General features: G+C 49.4%; 7 non-coding genes and 1 pseudogene across 7 annotated transcripts; all 8 read right to left on the minus strand.

Moving 5' to 3' along the window:
* Positions 1-5,141: 5,141 nt before the first annotated feature.
* LOC141227296 (U2 spliceosomal RNA) lies at positions 5,142-5,219 on the minus strand (annotated as a pseudogene).
* A 1,115-nt stretch (positions 5,220-6,334) lies between these two features.
* Positions 6,335-6,525, minus strand: LOC141227585 (U2 spliceosomal RNA). Its single transcript, XR_012294575.1, has one exon. It is a non-coding gene; the product is annotated as a U2 spliceosomal RNA (small nuclear RNA).
* A 1,115-nt stretch (positions 6,526-7,640) lies between these two features.
* Positions 7,641-7,831, minus strand: LOC141227586 (U2 spliceosomal RNA). Its single transcript, XR_012294576.1, has one exon. It is a non-coding gene; the product is annotated as a U2 spliceosomal RNA (small nuclear RNA).
* Positions 7,832-8,945: 1,114 nt separating this feature from the next.
* Positions 8,946-9,136, minus strand: LOC141227587 (U2 spliceosomal RNA). The gene has a single exon (XR_012294577.1). It is a non-coding gene; the product is annotated as a U2 spliceosomal RNA (small nuclear RNA).
* Positions 9,137-10,250: 1,114 nt separating this feature from the next.
* On the minus strand, positions 10,251-10,441 carry LOC141227588 (U2 spliceosomal RNA). The gene has a single exon (XR_012294578.1). It is a non-coding gene; the product is annotated as a U2 spliceosomal RNA (small nuclear RNA).
* Positions 10,442-11,556: 1,115 nt separating this feature from the next.
* LOC141227589 (U2 spliceosomal RNA) lies at positions 11,557-11,747 on the minus strand. The gene has a single exon (XR_012294579.1). It is a non-coding gene; the product is annotated as a U2 spliceosomal RNA (small nuclear RNA).
* Positions 11,748-12,862: 1,115 nt separating this feature from the next.
* LOC141227590 (U2 spliceosomal RNA) lies at positions 12,863-13,053 on the minus strand. Its single transcript, XR_012294580.1, has one exon. It is a non-coding gene; the product is annotated as a U2 spliceosomal RNA (small nuclear RNA).
* A 1,115-nt stretch (positions 13,054-14,168) lies between these two features.
* Positions 14,169-14,359, minus strand: LOC141226948 (U2 spliceosomal RNA). The gene has a single exon (XR_012294061.1). It is a non-coding gene; the product is annotated as a U2 spliceosomal RNA (small nuclear RNA).
* Between the last annotated feature and the right edge of the window lie 584 nt (positions 14,360-14,943).

Raw genomic sequence — 14,943 nt, forward strand, 5'->3', positions numbered from 1 at the left:
ATAAGGCGCCAAGCCTCCTGGATGGCTCCGACGGTATGAACCCCAGGGAAGAGTCCGTAAAGCACAGAATGGTGCGATAGGCTCGCCCTGGGGACAAAGTTCCTCAGGTCGTCCTCAAGTGCAGTCAATAGGCGCTGTGCAAATCCGCAGTCCCAAAAAGTGTGCAAAGATGTTTCCTCCACGAAGGGGCACCTTGGGCAGTACCGGGTCTTACACAGGTTCCGGGCATGCATGAATGACCGGACGGGCAGTCCGCCCTGAATCGCCATCCACGACAAGTCCTTGTGCCCGTTGGTCAGCCTGTCAGACGACACATTTGTCCACACAGTCTCCAGCGTGTCCTGGTGAAGTCCTGTGATGTTCTCCACGTCATCCTTGGCTCTGATTAGCTTGTGGATAGTTTTGGGCTTCCACAAGTCGGGCTTGAGTCCCTCCAGTTGATGCTCCCCCACAAATCGAACGACGTCTCCGTAGAACCATGGCGTCGTCCAGTTGTAGGGGAAGGAGCTGTCCCACTTGTCCCAGCCGAGTCGCCTCCAAAGAGGAAGCAGGAAGAAGCGAGACATGGACCTGCCCGCGGAGCCATTCTTGACTTGCAAAGTCCGGCGGACACAATCACACACAAAAGAGGATCGCAGGAGGGTGGGGATATCTGGAACGCCCTTCCCACCCTTGCGAGGCTCCTTGTACATGACGGCCCGCCTGACTCTGTCCATCTTGGATCCCCAGACAAAGTGAAACACTGTCCTGGTAATGGCCCTGCACACAGTGACGTGTGGGGGCCAGGCCTGCGCCGTGTACTGCAAGACGGGCAGGACCTCATTACGCAGGACGAGTGCCTTACCCTCACAAGTGAGGTGTCTGAGGCTCCAGAGTCCGATCCGTTGCTTCACCTTGGCCAAGCGTTCTTGCCAGGACTTGAGGGCCGCTCCTTCCTTCCCGAACCAGACTCCCAGCACCTTGAGGAAATCCGGTTGAATGTTGAAGGGGAAGGGGGCGGAGGAGGCCGGCTGCCAATCCCCGAAGAGCATGGCTTCCGACTTCCTGCAGTTGACTTTGGCCCCTGAAGCCCGGCCGAACCTCTCACACGTCTGGACGAGGGCGTCGACTGAACCACGATCAGCGCAGAAGACGGTGACGTCGTCCATGTAGAGCGAGCACTTGACCTCGTGTCGTCCCGGACCCGGTGCGGTGATCCCTCTGATCTCTCCATTCTGCCGGATAGCCTCTGCGAAGAGTTCTATAACACAAACAAAAAGAAGAGGTGATAGAGGGCAGCCTTGTCTGACCCCAGAGAGGACAGGGAAGGGGTCAGTCTTCCAGCCGTTCACCAACACCGAGCTGTGGATATCAAAATACATCAGACGGACATACGAACAAAACATGTTACCCAAACCTAACCGGTGCAGAGCTCGGCCCATGAACTCGTGGGAAACCCGGTCGAAGGCCTTCTCCTGATCCAAGGAGACCAGGGCCGCGTGTGCGCGGCGGACCTTGATGTACTCGACCGTGTCCCGCACGAGAGCGAGGCTGTCTGCGATGCGACGTCCAGGGATGCCGCAGGTCTGGTCCGGGTGGATGATCCGTCCGATGACCGTCTTAAGTCGTGTCGCCATCGTCTTGGCCAGGATCTTGTAGTCCACGTTGAGCAGAGTGATGGGACGCCAATTCCTCAGGTCGCACCTCTCTCCCTTCCGCTTGTACAGGATCGTGACCATTCCTTCCCTCAAAGATGGAGGCATTCTACCCTCCACCACCATCTCCTCGTACAGGTCCAACAGGTCCGGACAGATGAGGTCTCCCAGCGCTACATAGAGCTCCGCTGGAAGACCATCACTGCCCGGGGTCCTGCCGGTCCTAAAGGATTTAGCGGCAGAGAGCAATTCGCCCACCATCAGAGGTTTGTCCAAGGCTGCCGTGCCTGCAGGATCAAGATGGTTAGTGATACCTGACAGGAACTTATCAGCAGCGTCGGGGTCGGTAGTCTTGTGGGAGTAGAGTTCGCTGTAGAAGTCGCTGACGACCCTCATCACGTCCTCCTTCCCACGTCGCATGTTTCCGCTCTCGTCTCGCAGCTCGTTCAGGGGCGTGTGACCGGCATGAAGTTTCCTGAAAAAGAATGAGTTACATTTCTCACCCTTCTCCAGATTCTCCACTTTGGAACGGAAGATGATTCGCTTGGACTCCTCCTCAAAGTGCCTTTTCAGGCTCTTCTTGGTCTCCTCCAGCTCCTCCCTCACGTCCCAGCCGCAGTGAAGAAGGTCCTGCAGCGACCGCAGCTCGCGCTGCAGCCCTCTGAAGTCCCTCCTCTTCTCACACTCCTGTTGTCGACCCTTGGCCTGAAAGAAACAGCGAAACTCAAGTTTAACATATTCCCACCAATCAGAGACTGTTTGGAAGCTACCCTTGTAGGACTGCCACATTGCGTAGGCTGCTCTCAGCTCCTCCACGACTTCATCCTGAGCCAGCAGAGCACAATTCAGCTTCCAGGAGCCGGGGCCGGACGGAAAACCGTCGCCGAGGACACCTTGTAAGTGAATGGCTCTGTGGTCGGAGAAGAAGCAGGAGACCATCGAGTGCCTACTCTGCCTGACTGCCCGAGAGGTGAACACAAAGTCAATCCTGGAGCGGAGTGAGCCATCGGGTCGGCTCCACGAATAGTTCGTGGAGCCTCTCCCCATGGAGCCCACCACGTCCTGAAGAGAGGCCTCGGTTACCATCTCGATGAGCAGCTTGGACGTGATGTCCAACTTGGCAGATGTGCCAGAACTACGACCGTCCTCCTCGATGGGGCAGTTGAAATCCCCGGCCATCACTAAGGTCCTGGTGGTGGCAAGCTGAAGCCGCAGGGTCTGGAAAAGCTCCAAACGCTCATTCTTCAGTGGGGACGCATACACGTTGATGAACCTGACAGGTTCTCCCGCCCAGTTGCCATCTACAACAAGAGCCCTGCCGCAGATGAGCTCCTGGACGGACTCAAGCGTGAATGCGCCCCCCCTGATCAGAATTGCGACCCCCGCAGACTTGCAGTCACCCCCACCGGACCAGTAGGATGGACCGTGGGACCACTCCCTGGCCAGATGTTTGAAGGACCTAGAGGAGGGAAGGGAACATTCCTGCAACATATAAACATCACACAACTGGGAAGTAAGGAAGGCATAAATAGTCTGACGTCTGAACTTGTCCTTGATGCTCCTGACATTAATGGAAAATAAGTTAATATTAGCCATCATGTAGGGAAAAAAGAAAAAGTTAGCGCAGGCAATACACCTTAGTTACCACTCCGGTCGGGTGGTCCCTCGTCGGTGTTGACTGCTGGTGACGGGATCACCAGCAGGCCCTCTTCCTCCATCTGGTCAAGCAGCGCGGCCTCAATCTCGGCGACCACCAGTTCCTCCTCTTCTGGCTCGGCCACCAGGGTCTCAACCATGTGCTCCATCTCTTCTGGCTCAGGGAGGGTATCCTCCTTTTCGCCTACGAAATCCAGAATCTTCTTTTTGGAGGATTCAGTAGCAGGGCTGTCCTCCACCTTCCTCTTTCCCCGGGTTGGAACTGGGGAGACAAGAAGGGGAAAATCCTCCTCGGAATAGATAGCGGCGGGTGGAGGAAAGGTTAATTCCACCGCTACCATGGTCTGGGGAGGGAGAGTGGCTGCCGGGGCAGGGGAAAGGACACCTGCTGAGGAGTAGGGGAAGGAGGAAGAGGAAGTGGAATCCTCAGCAGGGGTGGCCGGGGTGGGGGGGGATTGGACGGGGGTGGCAGGGGGAGGGATCGAGAGAGGGGTGACAGAACTCTTACCCTCCTTTGACTTTTTCTTCTGCTTCGGAGCTGCTGGGACCGTCGCTGGGGCTTTGGCCACCGACTCCTTGACCGCTTTGGCCTTGGTCGTCTCGGCCTTGGCCGCTGGGGCCTTGGTCGTCGCGTCCTTGACCTTCACAGGCCTGGTCGTCGGGGCCTTGTCCTCCGTAGCTGGGGTCGTCGCAACCACCGATGCCCAGGATCTCTCACGCCTGGGGCAATCCTTGTACAGATGAGCCGCCAGCCCACACAGGTTGCAGGACGTCTTCTTCGGGCAGTCCTTCAAGCTGTGTCCCGTCACTCGACAAATCCTGCAGGCATCCTCCTTGCAGTCCTTCATCTCGTGGCCGTTCTTGCCGCATCTCCTGCAGTTCCGCGGCATGTCCGGGTAATAGATGAGGCCGTAGGAGTTGCCCAGGGAGAATGTCGGGGGCAGGTGCCGAAGTCCGTCTGAGTACGCCAGGTCCCTGTGAAGTCTAACGGTCACCGACCACTTACCTGTCCAGAAGCCGAGTCCATTCAGGATGTGAGAGGGTTCCTTCACAACCAAACAGAAGCGTCTCAGGAAGGTACAGATGTCTTGGCCTGGGGTGTGCGGGTTGCGCATGGAGACCGTGATCCTCCTTTCATCCCTCTGGATAGGGCAGCTACCTGTAAAGGCAGAGAAAGAATTATCCGGTCCTTTTGCGCTTACCATTTCCCAGAACCTCCTGCAGGTGTTCACAGTGGCGAAGGTGACGAAGAAGATCCCCGTCAAGAAGGTCTGGATGCTGAGGGTGTCCGACCTGGAGAAGCCTCGATCCAGCAGCATCTTCTGGCAGAACACGTCCGAGGACATGTCCGGCACCCTCCCATCCACTTCCTTCAGCTTCAGGGCCACCGTCTGCCGCATCCATGGCTCCAGGGCTGGAGCTTCGTGGCGGGGCTTCTGGGGTCCCTTCTGCTGGCCAGTCGTGGAGGCAGAGTCCTTGGGGTCAGAATCGGCTCCTGGCTGGGCCCTCCTGGCTGTCCCCAGCTCCAGGCTCTTCTTTTCGGCCTTCCTCGCAGCGCTTGCCATGGCTTTCCTCCTGCAGTTACTTCTTGGAGCTGGATCTGGAACTCTTCCCGGAATGGGTGGAGCTATGCAGATTCTTCTCCCGTCGTGTTCTGGACAAATTCCCCGAAAGGTCTTTGTCTCGATGATTTTCTTCCTCGAAGATTCCACAGGACAGCCCGATTCTTCTCCGAGTCTTCGTCTTCTTCTGGATTCTTTAGAGCTTCTTCCTCCCACCGATATCCGCCTTCGTTCTCTGATGTCAGCTGGGCTCCGAAGCTCTTCTCCTTCCGAGTTCGATCGCTCTCGTCAAGTGTAGATCGTAGCTCTTGTGTTCTTAAAAGAACAGATACTACACTTGATCTTAGCCAAAAGGCCGAGAAGCGATAACCAGAATTGGTTTCAAACTACGGAGCCACCCAAGGATCCTGAAAAGTCCATTTGTGGAGATGAGCTCCTGGACTCCCGTTAAGAAGACATGTTGTCAACCTCTAGATCCCTTACATGCCTGCACTTTTCGGCTTGCTGCTGCTGCAATCCACGCGTTTTAGATCTGCATAACTCCACCTCTTTAAACACAGCACCTTCACCCCCTGCTGTTCCCACCCGCCTCAACACCGTTGGAAGGGAGGAGAACCAATTAAGGCGGGGGGTGGGGTGGAACGAGCAGCTGTCTACCCTTAGCAGGAGGGCTCCTGATTACATACCTCTCCTGCTGCTGCTGCTGCTGGCTGTCCAGCAGCAGACTGAAGGTGGCTGCTGCTGTGCACAGGTATATAAAGGCTCAGAGCCTATTATGACACGCGCAGCCAGCGTTCCATTGCCACATTCCATCTACTGCAGGCAGGATACCTGGCTGGCTGAATGTCGCTGAGAAGCTCACAGAGACCGCCATAAGCAACAGTTTAACAGAATGCCACAGACTAATCAACCAAACTTTTTGGGTTGGGTTCTCTTTTATAGTCTGCAGGCATTAAATGAAAGAAGTCAGTGTTCCAGCAGAAGGAGACAACGTTTCAGAAAAGGCATTGTAGCAAACCAAAAAAGAAATTTTAAGCGCAGCAGAGTAACCAGCGCACATACCTGTTAGCTCAGGTGAGTTTAAAAGGCTGCTGTTGATAACAAGGGCATTTGCTAAATAGATGGTGTGTGTGCAACAATATACTGAAAGGTCAATTATATTGTGCAGCTTATCTCACCACCTGTAGTTATTTAGGTGAAAGCTCCAAAATGCTTGCCTAATATGTCTGTTTATCCAAAAGGAAGTAAAAAGGGAGAGCTAGAAAGATAGCATTGCATCACATTACATGGCAATGCAATGCACAGTTGCTGAAGTTGAACCAAAATGAGCTTGTAATCTGGCTTCTGCAACTTTGAACATGAAAAATCCAATGAGGAGAAGAAAAGCAAAGCCAAAGAGTCCATCCCAAAATCCGACAAACAAGCAAAATGAACAAAAAACATTGAATTCAATTCTTTCTGATTTTAGAAACTGCATTAAAGAAGGGGTGCACCGGTCCTGGAGATACTGCAATACCAGGTCAATGCGTGGAGTGGACAGAGCAAGCTCTTTTTCCATCTCCCTGTTCTAAAAATCCATTTAATATATGGTCCCCAGATAGGGGACGTATCAGATATTAAACTGATAAGAACAGATACTACACTTGATCTTAGCCAAAAGGCCGAGAAGCGATAACCAGAATTGGTTTCAAACTACGGAGCCACCCAAGGATCCTGAAAAGTCCATTTGTGGAGATGAGCTCCTGGACTCCCGTTAAGAAGACATGTTGTCAACCTCTAGATCCCTTACATGCCTGCACTTTTCGGCTTGCTGCTGCTGCAATCCACGCGTTTTAGATCTGCATAACTCCACCTCTTTAAACACAGCACCTTCACCCCCTGCTGTTCCCACCCGCCTCAACACCGTTGGAAGGGAGGAGAACCAATTAAGGCGGGGGGTGGGGTGGAACGAGCAGCTGTCTACCCTTAGCAGGAGGGCTCCTGATTACATACCTCTCCTGCTGCTGCTGCTGCTGGCTGTCCAGCAGCAGACTGAAGGTGGCTGCTGCTGTGCACAGGTATATAAAGGCTCAGAGCCTATTATGACACGCGCAGCCAGCGTTCCATTGCCACATTCCATCTACTGCAGGCAGGATACCTGGCTGGCTGAATGTCGCTGAGAAGCTCACAGAGACCGCCATAAGCAACAGTTTAACAGAATGCCACAGACTAATCAACCAAACTTTTTGGGTTGGGTTCTCTTTTATAGTCTGCAGGCATTAAATGAAAGAAGTCAGTGTTCCAGCAGAAGGAGACAACGTTTCAGAAAAGGCATTGTAGCAAACCAAAAAAGAAATTTTAAGCGCAGCAGAGTAACCAGCGCACATACCTGTTAGCTCAGGTGAGTTTAAAAGGCTGCTGTTGATAACAAGGGCATTTGCTAAATAGATGGTGTGTGTGCAACAATATACTGAAAGGTCAATTATATTGTGCAGCTTATCTCACCACCTGTAGTTATTTAGGTGAAAGCTCCAAAATGCTTGCCTAATATGTCTGTTTATCCAAAAGGAAGTAAAAAGGGAGAGCTAGAAAGATAGCATTGCATCACATTACATGGCAATGCAATGCACAGTTGCTGAAGTTGAACCAAAATGAGCTTGTAATCTGGCTTCTGCAACTTTGAACATGAAAAATCCAATGAGGAGAAGAAAAGCAAAGCCAAAGAGTCCATCCCAAAATCCGACAAACAAGCAAAATGAACAAAAAACATTGAATTCAATCCTTTCTGATTTTAGAAACTGCATTAAAGAAGGGGTGCACCGGTCCTGGAGATACTGCAATACCAGGTCAATGCGTGGAGTGGACAGAGCAAGCTCTTTTTCCATCTCCCTGTTCTAAAAATCCATTTAATATATGGTCCCCAGATAGGGGACGTATCAGATATTAAACTGATAAGAACAGATACTACACTTGATCTTAGCCAAAAGGCCGAGAAGCGATAACCAGAATTGGTTTCAAACTACGGAGCCACCCAAGGATCCTGAAAAGTCCATTTGTGGAGATGAGCTCCTGGACTCCCGTTAAGAAGACATGTTGTCAACCTCTAGATCCCTTACATGCCTGCACTTTTCGGCTTGCTGCTGCTGCAATCCACGCGTTTTAGATCTGCATAACTCCACCTCTTTAAACACAGCACCTTCACCCCCTGCTGTTCCCACCCGCCTCAACACCGTTGGAAGGGAGGAGAACCAATTAAGGCGGGGGTGGGGTGGAACGAGCAGCTGTCTACCCTTAGCAGGAGGGCTCCTGATTACATACCTCTCCTGCTGCTGCTGCTGCTGGCTGTCCAGCAGCAGACTGAAGGTGGCTGCTGCTGTGCACAGGTATATAAAGGCTCAGAGCCTATTATGACATGCGCAGCCAGCGTTCCATTGCCACATTCCATCTACTGCAGGCAGGATACCTGGCTGGCTGAATGTCGCTGAGAAGCTCACAGAGACCGCCATAAGCAACAGTTTAACAGAATGCCACAGACTAATCAACCAAACTTTTTGGGTTGGGTTCTCTTTTATAGTCTGCAGGCATTAAATGAAAGAAGTCAGTGTTCCAGCAGAAGGAGACAACGTTTCAGAAAAGGCATTGTAGCAAACCAAAAAAGAAATTTTAAGCGCAGCAGAGTAACCAGCGCACATACCTGTTAGCTCAGGTGAGTTTAAAAGGCTGCTGTTGATAACAAGGGCATTTGCTAAATAGATGGTGTGTGTGCAACAATATACTGAAAGGTCAATTATATTGTGCAGCTTATCTCACCACCTGTAGTTATTTAGGTGAAAGCTCCAAAATGCTTGCCTAATATGTCTGTTTATCCAAAAGGAAGTAAAAAGGGAGAGCTAGAAAGATAGCATTGCATCACATTACATGGCAATGCAATGCACAGTTGCTGAAGTTGAACCAAAATGAGCTTGTAATCTGGCTTCTGCAACTTTGAACATGAAAAATCCAATGAGGAGAAGAAAAGCAAAGCCAAAGAGTCCATCCCAAAATCCGACAAACAAGCAAAATGAACAAAAAACATTGAATTCAATTCTTTCTGATTTTAGAAACTGCATTAAAGAAGGGGTGCACCGGTCCTGGAGATACTGCAATACCAGGTCAATGCGTGGAGTGGACAGAGCAAGCTCTTTTTCCATCTCCCTGTTCTAAAAATCCATTTAATATATGGTCCCCAGATAGGGGACGTATCAGATATTAAACTGATAAGAACAGATACTACACTTGATCTTAGCCAAAAGGCCGAGAAGCGATAACCAGAATTGGTTTCAAACTACGGAGCCACCCAAGGATCCTGAAAAGTCCATTTGTGGAGATGAGCTCCTGGACTCCCATTAAGAAGACATGTTGTCAACCTCTAGATCCCTTACATGCCTGCACTTTTCGGCTTGCTGCTGCTGCAATCCACGCGTTTTAGATCTGCATAACTCCACCTCTTTAAACACAGCACCTTCACCCCCTGCTGTTCCCACCCGCCTCAACACCGTTGGAAGGGAGGAGAACCAATTAAGGCGGGGGTGGGGTGGAACGAGCAGCTGTCTACCCTTAGCAGGAGGGCTCCTGATTACATACCTCTCCTGCTGCTGCTGCTGCTGGCTGTCCAGCAGCAGACTGAAGGTGGCTGCTGCTGTGCACAGGTATATAAAGGCTCAGAGCCTATTATGACATGCGCAGCCAGCGTTCCATTGCCACATTCCATCTACTGCAGGCAGGATACCTGGCTGGCTGAATGTCGCTGAGAAGCTCACAGAGACCGCCATAAGCAACAGTTTAACAGAATGCCACAGACTAATCAACCAAACTTTTTGGGTTGGGTTCTCTTTTATAGTCTGCAGGCATTAAATGAAAGAAGTCAGTGTTCCAGCAGAAGGAGACAACGTTTCAGAAAAGGCATTGTAGCAAACCAAAAAAGAAATTTTAAGCGCAGCAGAGTAACCAGCGCACATACCTGTTAGCTCAGGTGAGTTTAAAAGGCTGCTGTTGATAACAAGGGCATTTGCTAAATAGATGGTGTGTGTGCAACAATATACTGAAAGGTCAATTATATTGTGCAGCTTATCTCACCACCTGTAGTTATTTAGGTGAAAGCTCCAAAATGCTTGCCTAATATGTCTGTTTATCCAAAAGGAAGTAAAAAGGGAGAGCTAGAAAGATAACATTGCATCACATTACATGGCAATGCAATGCACAGTTGCTGAAGTTGAACCAAAATGAGCTTGTAATCTGGCTTCTGCAACTTTGAACATGAAAAATCCAATGAGGAGAAGAAAAGCAAAGCCAAAGAGTCCATCCCAAAATCCGACAAACAAGCAAAATGAACAAAAAACATTGAATTCAATTCTTTCTGATTTTAGAAACTGCATTAAAGAAGGGGTGCACCGGTCCTGGAGATACTGCAATACCAGGTCAATGCGTGGAGTGGACAGAGCAAGCTCTTTTTCCATCTCCCTGTTCTAAAAATCCATTTAATATATGGTCCCCAGATAGGGGACGTATCAGATATTAAACTGATAAGAACAGATACTACACTTGATCTTAGCCAAAAGGCCGAGAAGCGATAACCAGAATTGGTTTCAAACTACGGAGCCACCCAAGGATCCTGAAAAGTCCATTTGTGGGGATGAGCTCCTGGTCTCCCGTTAAGAAGACATGTTGTCAACCTCTAGATCCCTTACATGCCTGCACTTTTCGGCTTGCTGCTGCTGCAATCCACGCGTTTTAGATCTGCATAACTCCACCTCTTTAAACACAGCACCTTCACCCCCTGCTGTTCCCACCCGCCTCAACACCGTTGGAAGGGAGGAGAACCAATTAAGGCGGGGGGTGGGGTGGAACGAGCAGCTGTCTACCCTTAGCAGGAGGGCTCCTGATTACATACCTCTCCTGCTGCTGCTGCTGCTGGCTGTCCAGCAGCAGACTGAAGGTGGCTGCTGCTGTGCACAGGTATATAAAGGCTCAGAGCCTATTATGACACGCGCAGCCAGCGTTCCATTGCCACATTCCATCTACTGCAGGCAGGATACCTGGCTGGCTGAATGTCGCTGAGAAGCTCACAGAGACCGCCATAAGCAACAGTTTAACAGAATGCCACAGACTAATCAACCAAACTTTTTGGGTTGGGTTCTCTTTTATAGTCTGCAGGCATTAAATGAAAGAAGTCAGTGTTCCAGCAGAAGGAGACAACGTTTCAGAAAAGGCATTGTAGCAAACCAAAAAAGAAATTTTAAGCGCAGCAGAGTAACCAGCGCACATACCTGTTAGCTCAGGTGAGTTTAAAAGGCTGCTGTTGATAACAAGGGCATTTGCTAAATAGATGGTGTGTGTGCAACAATATACTGAAAGGTCAATTATATTGTGCAGCTTATCTCACCACCTGTAGTTATTTAGGTGAAAGCTCCAAAATGCTTGCCTAATATGTCTGTTTATCCAAAAGGAAGTAAAAAGGGAGAGCTAGAAAGATAGCATTGCATCACATTACATGGCAATGCAATGCACAGTTGCTGAAGTTGAACCAAAATGAGCTTGTAATCTGGCTTCTGCAACTTTGAACATGAAAAATCCAATGAGGAGAAGAAAAGCAAAGCCAAAGAGTCCATCCCAAAATCCGACAAACAAGCAAAATGAACAAAAAACATTGAATTCAATTCTTTCTGATTTTAGAAACTGCATTAAAGAAGGGGTGCACCGGTCCTGGAGATACTGCAATACCAGGTCAATGCGTGGAGTGGACAGAGCAAGCTCTTTTTCCATCTCCCTGTTCTAAAAATCCATTTAATATATGGTCCCCAGATAGGGGACGTATCAGATATTAAACTGATAAGAACAGATACTACACTTGATCTTAGCCAAAAGGCCGAGAAGCGATAACCAGAATTGGTTTCAAACTACGGAGCCACCCAAGGATCCTGAAAAGTCCATTTGTGGAGATGAGCTCCTGGACTCCCGTTAAGAAGACATGTTGTCAACCTCTAGATCCCTTACATGCCTGCACTTTTCGGCTTGCTGCTGCTGCAATCCACGCGTTTTAGATCTGCATAACTCCACCTCTTTAAACACAGCACCTTCACCCCCTGCTGTTCCCACCCGCCTCAACACCGTTGGAAGGGAGGAGAACCAATTAAGGCGGGGGGTGGGGTGGAACGAGCAGCTATCTACCCTTAGCAGGAGGGCTCCTGATTACATACCTCTCCTGCTGCTGCTGCTGCTGGCTGTCCAGCAGCAGACTGAAGGTGGCTGCTGCTGTGCACAGGTATATAAAGGCTCAGAGCCTATTATGACACGCGCAGCCAGCGTTCCATTGCCACATTCCATCTACTGCAGGCAGGATACCTGGCTGGCTGAATGTCGCTGAGAAGCTCACAGAGACCGCCATAAGCAACAGTTTAACAGAATGCCACAGACTAATCAACCAAACTTTTTGGGTTGGGTTCTCTTTTATAGTCTGCAGGCATTAAATGAAAGAAGTCAGTGTTCCAGCAGAAGGAGACAACGTTTCAGAAAAGGCATTGTAGCAAACCAAAAAAGAAATTTTAAGCGCAGCAGAGTAACCAGCGCACATACCTGTTAGCTCAGGTGAGTTTAAAAGGCTGCTGTTGATAACAAGGGCATTTGCTAAATAGATGGTGTGTGTGCAACAATATACTGAAAGGTCAATTATATTGTGCAGCTTATCTCACCACCTGTAGTTATTTAGGTGAAAGCTCCAAAATGCTTGCCTAATATGTCTGTTTATCCAAAAGGAAGTAAAAAGGGAGAGCTAGAAAGATAGCATTGCATCACATTACATGGCAATGCAATGCACAGTTGCTGAAGTTGAACCAAAATGAGCTTGTAATCTGGCTTCTGCAACTTTGAACATGAAAAATCCAATGAGGAGAAGAAAAGCAAAGCCAAAGAGTCCATCCCAAAATCCGACAAACAAGCAAAATGAACAAAAAACATTGAATTCAATTCTTTCTGATTTTAGAAACTGCATTAAAGAAGGGGTGCACCGGTCCTGGAGATACTGCAATACCAGGTCAATGCGTGGAGTGGACAGAGCAAGCTCTTTTTCCATCTCCCTGTTCTAAAAATCCATTTAATATATGGTCCCCAGATAGGGGACGTATCAGATATTAAACTGATAAGAACAGATACTACACTTGATCTTAGCCAAAAGGCCGAGAAGCGATAACCAGAATTGGTTTCAAACTACGGAGCCACCCAAGGATCCTGAAAAGTCCATTTGTGGAGATGAGCTCCTGGACTCCCGTTAAGAAGACATGTTGTCAACCTCTAGATCCCTTACATGCCTGCACTTTTCGGCTTGCTGCTGCTGCAATCCACGCGTTTTAGATCTGCATAACTCCACCTCTTTAAACACAGCACCTTCACCCCCTGCTGTTCCCACCCGCCTCAACACCGTTGGAAGGGAGGAGAACCAATTAAGGCGGGGGGTGGGGTGGAACGAGCAGCTATCTACCCTTAGCAGGAGGGCTCCTGATTACATACCTCTCCTGCTGCTGCTGCTGCTGGCTGTCCAGCAGCAGACTGAAGGTGGCTGCTGCTGTGCACAGGTATATAAAGGCTCAGAGCCTATTATGACACGCGCAGCCAGCGTTCCATTGCCACATTCCATCTACTGCAGGCAGGATACCTGGCTGGCTGAATGTCGCTGAGAAGCTCACAGAGACCGCCATAAGCAACAGTTTAACAGAATGCCACAGACTAATCAACCAAACTTTTTGGGTTGGGTTCTCTTTTATAGTCTGCAGGCATTAAATGAAAGAAGTCAGTGTTCCAGCAGAAGGAGACAACGTTTCAGAAAAGGCATTGTAGCAAACCAAAAAAGAAATTTTAAGCGCAGCAGAGTAACCAGCGCACATACCTGTTAGCTCAGGTGAGTTTAAAAGGCTGCTGTTGATAACAAGGGCATTTGCTAAATAGATGGTGTGTGTGCAACAATATACTGAAAGGTCAATTATATTGTGCAGCTTATCTCACCACCTGTAGTTATTTAGGTGAAAGCTCCAAAATGCCTGCCTAATATGTCTGTTTATCCAAAAGGAAGTAAAAAGGGAGAGCTAGAAAGATAGCATTGCATCACATTACATGGCAATGCAATGCACAGTTGCTGAAGTTGAACCAAAATGAGCTTGTAATCTGGCTTCTGCAACTTTGAACATGAAAAATCCAATGAGGAGAAGAAAAGCAAAGCCAAAGAGTCCATCCCAAAATCCGACAAACAAGCAAAATGAACAAAAAACATTGAATTCAATTCTTTCTGATTTTAGAAACTGCATTAAAGAAGGGGTGCACCGGTCCTGGAGATACTGCAATACCAGGTCAATGCGTGGAGTGGACAGAGCAAGCTCTTTTTCCATCTCCCTGTTCTAAAAATCCATTTAATATATGGTCCCCAGATAGGGGACGTATCAGATATTAAACTGATAAGAACAGATACTACACTTGATCTTAGCCAAAAGGCCGAGAAGCAATAACCAGAATTGGTTTCAAACTACGGAGCCACCCAAGGATCCTGAAAAGTCCATTTGTGGAGATGAGCTCCTGGACTCCCGTTAAGAAGACATGTTGTCAACCTCTAGATCCCTTACATGCCTGCACTTTTCGGCTTGCTGCTGCTGCAATCCACGCGTTTTAGATCTGCATAACTCCACCTCTTTAAACACAGCACCTTCACCCCCTGCTGTTCCCACCCGCCTCAACACCGTTGGAAGGGAGGAGAACCAATTAAGGCGGGGGGTGGGGTGGAACGAGCAGCTGTCTACCCTTAGCAGGAGGGCTCCTGATTACATACCTCTCCTGCTGCTGCTGCTGCTGGCTGTCCAGCAGCAGACTGAAGGTGGCTGCTGCTGTGCACAGGTATATAAAGGCTCAGAGCCTATTATGACACGCGCAGCCAGCGTTCCATTGCCACATTCCATCTACTGCAGGCAGGATACCTGGCTGGCTGAATGTCGCTGAGAAGCTCACAGAGACCGCCATAAGCAACAGTTTAACAGAATGCCACAGACTAATCAACCAAACTTTTTGGGTTGGGTTCTCTTTTATAGTCTGCAGGC

Source organism: Phyllobates terribilis, unplaced genomic scaffold (genome assembly GCF_046119375.1).
Source record: "Phyllobates terribilis strain yellow unplaced genomic scaffold, ASM4611937v1 Scaffold_416__1_contigs__length_1633014, whole genome shotgun sequence".
Lineage (NCBI taxonomy): Eukaryota > Metazoa > Chordata > Amphibia > Anura > Dendrobatidae > Phyllobates > Phyllobates terribilis.